This window comes from Triticum aestivum, chromosome 6B (assembly GCF_018294505.1).
Source record: "Triticum aestivum cultivar Chinese Spring chromosome 6B, IWGSC CS RefSeq v2.1, whole genome shotgun sequence".
Classification (NCBI taxonomy): Eukaryota; Viridiplantae; Streptophyta; class Magnoliopsida; order Poales; family Poaceae; genus Triticum; species Triticum aestivum.
In genome coordinates this window covers 273,423,229-273,427,519 of record NC_057810.1, presented here as the reverse complement: position 1 = coordinate 273,427,519, position 4,291 = coordinate 273,423,229, and the positions used below count along the sequence as shown (strand labels likewise).

Here is a 4,291-nt window from a genome sequence, read left to right as displayed (position 1 = left end):
GAGTCCGTGTGGCTTCGCCAACTGCTTGGTGAGCTCCACCAACCACCGTCGCGTGCCACTGTGGTCTACTGCGACAACATCAGCGCCGTGTACATGTCCAGCAACCCCGTGCAGCATCAACGCACCAAGCACATCGAGATTGATCTTCACTTCATTCGTGAACGCGTTGCACTTGGTAAGATTCGCGTTCTTCACGTGCCCACGAGCTCGCAGTTCGCCGACATCTTCACCAAAGGACTGCCGACGAGCGTCTTCAATGACTTCCGGTCCAGTCTCAACGTCAGCGAGTTCCCCGTTTCGACTGCGGGGGGTGTTGGAACGTGCCCACGCCCTGCACCTCCGATGGCTAACCATGCAGCCCGCGTCATCCGCGTACTCAACCGTAGCATGCACGTAGTGCTTATCTTCTCCTGCATGTTAGCATTTCCGGCTCATGCCGTTGTAACTCTCTCCCACGTTCTCACTGCTCTCTCTCTCTCATGTAAACTGTATATAAGCGCACCAGATGCATGAATACAAGCAGTGTGAGTTGTGCATGCTCTATCTCTAAGAAATCAAATAGCCCAAACGCGACGCAACAATAGCACGGTCACACCCGAACCAGAGAGGCCTTATCTACTCCATGACAAAAGGAGTGAAATACATTACAATTTTAAAAGCTTTTTCCTTCAGATGCATTTTTTGAGATACAGAGTAGAAACTACTCACGAACCTTGTTTACAATCAGAGATTTAATTGCTCCACGTAGCTCCGCAAGGACATCTGCAATCTTGAGTATGTTGTCTTTAGATCTGGCACACACCAAGGGCATGTGCAATAGTATTATGGTTCCTGTTGATCGCCCGGAATTGGACAGAAACAAATGAAGAGCTGGTCTTAATGTCAGATAAAGTTGGGAATCATACATATCGGCTGGGAGCGGGCGAGGACAGTTCTTTCAACAGCAAGTGCAGTCTGTTTAGACAAGACAGGCCCCCTGTACATACATGTCAGAGCTGTCAATCCATCTAGCATCGCCTAGGCGGCTGGGCCTCCCCCTCATAAGAAACGCCCCAAAAAATACCTGGCGATGGCCCCAATACAGCACCTCCAAGTCTCAGCAAAGAACGAAGCATCTAAATTTAACTTGACCGTTCCCGCGTCAGGGGAGATCCAGCGCATCAAACTTCCAGCTGCAATGCCAATCTGTCTAAAAATTCAGAGTAAACACTGTTTTCACTCTCTTCATATGACTAAACATTGGGTGCATATTGCTGTACCTGATCCACCAATATGTTCAGCATAGTATGATTCTCTGACTAAATAATTGATAGTACTGTAGGGTGATCTATTGTAGGAAGTGAACCATCTGGAATTATCAATACTCTAGGCACGCATTCTCGTAAAAGTTGTAAATCCTTATGACATGAGACAATAAAAGCATCCAGAAGCCCTCCACATGTGCAATCAACTGCGACAGAACACTTGCTAGCAAGTTGCTGCATGATAAAAAGCATTATGAAGGTTTTGAAGAAGTAATGCGTCTATAACTTACATTATAGAAAAGGCAATACTATATGAAAGAACCATCTATAGTTTATACCATTACTTTGCATTATAAAGTAAGTGCAGTACCCAAACTTCGACAAGGACTACAAGCATAATTATAACAACTTAGTGGCATCATCCCTGATACTTAAATTTCTATTTCTAATTCTACGGGATAGCGTAAGACAACAAATCTATTTTGCATTCATGTTAATTGATGCAATAAGAAGAAATATGAATACAGTTACTCCAATGAACTGGAATCAACAGTAGAAAGGATTGAGCAAATTGATTAATTTTCTGAAGGGACAAATAAATTGAGCAGTATGTGTACATGATACAGGCTTGCCCCCAAACAAATAAAAATTGAGCAATATGTTTCACCACGCCATTCACAAAGCTAGTTAATGAACATCTTGAGCACCACTCGGATTTTATACAGTGAGCTCTGAATAATAAGTAAATGTATAGTTTCCGCTGAAAAAATGTACATGTATAGTTTTTTCTTGTGAAGGGATTCTCATGCCAATACACTGTGAGTAGTATGTGTACATGATACAAGCTTGCGCCCAAACTAACACAGGACATACTTTATTTTTTTAAAGAAAGCCCACCTTAGAGTATCAGTACCATTGAGATCCGAGTGTATCCAATCCTACCATGAGAACCCGCCTACATGCTCAACATCAAAATAAAGATAAATCTGCAGCAACACATGTTTCAGTGGTTGCAAACCACAAAGGTATAAGTCGAGGTCATTCGGTGATATAGATACTCCTATATACCATCTAGATCATTCAGAGGCCAATACATTAAAAACCAAAAATTTAAGACATTTTGAGAGAGAGAGAGAGAGAGTATTGAAAAACACTTGATTATGATATGAAACTACATCAAAAACACTTGATTATGATATGAAACTACATCTAAACAAAAAGCATACAATAAATGTACTCCACAAGCATATAACTGCTAGGACATGATCTTCTTCACGTACAACTTGTCAGATGTTAGTAAGACTGCTTTAAGATTTCAAACAAAATTTGCATATGATCAATCAGAATATTATTTATACTTTTTGCAACAAATGAACCACACAAAAATCTAATATATGGATACATAAGGTATATTCAAGGGGAAACCTTATTCTATACAGATTTGAATATGTTGAAAGAAATCCTAGCAATGAAAGCTAGCACCTGTAACATAGATGCAAATGTATGAACAATTAAGAAACCTGAAAAAATAATGAATTGACACTTACATCTTTTCCGAAACCGAGTGAACCGCAACATACCAAAACCACATTCTACTGTCAAAATCTAAATCAGCAAGATAAAAATGAGCACCCTATTTTCACTGCCTGTACAAACTTTCCTCTGTTTTCAGTTCCTGCGATATGCCTGCAAAAATCGTCCATACCGAACGGGCCCTAAGTTTTTCATTGCCTGAATCAACGTTACACAAATAGATGTAAGGACCTGATAAAGTTACCAAGACCATTCCTTCATTGATCAGGAAAAGAGATGAAATACGCATGACTATGTAATCATATAAATCCTGACATATCGAATACTTCTTTTTGTGAATGTCTTAAAATATCATTGTCTTATACTACAAAGGTAATCTCCAAATAAGTCAATAAGTTCTTTCTTTCTTATACAATCATATCAATATAAAGAATCCCTACCAGCAAATAAAAATTCACAGATCTGTACATGTCTTGTTTAAAAGAACATATATTAGCAAATTCAAATGTGACTGATGGAGAAAGTAATAGGAAGATAGAGATAGTAACATCATATGGAAACTTCTAAATATAAGCCAAGCAAAATAACATGGGCTCTTTATCCTGCCCCATAAAAAGTGCACTATAATTTTCACAAATGGGTTGAAAGACAAGTAACCTGCAACACAAATATGAGGATGACATAACAGTAGTCAAACCTGAGCCGAAAACCAAGTTGCGCTCTTACCTGCCCTTATCATGTACATGCTGAAAAAGTGTCCAAATCGAAGCATATTCGAAAGGCCTACAACTCCTTCAAAGAATACTCTTCTCCATAGTAGACAAGCAAGCTCATAAGTTCTTGCAATTTCATTTGAACAAGCCTGTTGTATGGAAGTAAAACCATTGGAATCAAATATGAATCGAATAATGTATATCTACTCGAGCTCTAGGTATCGCATAGAACCTCATCCTTTGATGTGTTTCATTCATATTTTTTGACCAATTCAACTATTCCCAAAGTTAACCCACATCTTCTTCTCTTCATCCTCAGATCTATACACGTCAAGCTTAGACTTTAGAAAACCAATATATTAGTAAATTTAAATGTGAACGATGGAGAAAGTAACAGGAAAATAGAGAGGAGCACCTCGGCAAGATTTCATCTTCTTCTTAGTTCAACTTCGATGATGTCCAGGAACGCAAAAGGCAGCCAAAAAGCATGACCCATCAAGGGTCTACAACAAACAGCAAGTAAACATCAGCGGATTTGCCTATTTAGCGAAACAAATTTTCGTTGTTCTTTTCTTTCTTCTCAGTTTCGTAAAAGAACAAGAATCAATTAAAAAATCAGTCAGAAACATTAGTTACATACCTTCTGGATCTGTCTTTAGCACATAGCGAGGTAGAGGCAAACTATGACCACTGTCAGCTCCTTCCTCCTACTGTACCGCCATAGCATGATCTTTGCGTTACACTCCTTGCGGTGCCCCTGCAGCCGACACGCTCATCCATGAGGACAAAAGTGTGTGTGTG

At 39.6% G+C, this 4,291-nt stretch overlaps 1 long non-coding RNA gene across 8 annotated transcripts in view; it reads right to left on the bottom strand.

Annotated features, from left to right (window-relative positions):
- Nucleotides 1–581: 581 nt before the first annotated feature.
- LOC123136910 (uncharacterized) overlaps nt 582–4,291 on the bottom strand; it is a 4,750-nt gene continuing 1,040 nt past the window's right edge. For 2 of the 8 annotated variants that reach the window (XR_006467473.1, XR_006467475.1), the window contains exons 2-8: nt 4,131–4,247; nt 3,906–3,993; nt 3,723–3,831; nt 2,142–3,639; nt 1,260–1,478; nt 1,064–1,185; nt 582–976 (exon numbers count right to left, since the gene is read on the bottom strand). This is a non-coding gene — a long non-coding RNA (uncharacterized lncRNA). Of the gene's footprint in view, nt 977–1,063; nt 1,479–2,141; nt 3,640–3,722; nt 3,832–3,905; nt 3,994–4,130; nt 4,248–4,291 lie in introns of all 8 variants that reach the window. The other 6 variants (XR_006467476.1, XR_006467472.1, XR_006467471.1 and 3 more) reach the window with 6 other exon arrangements.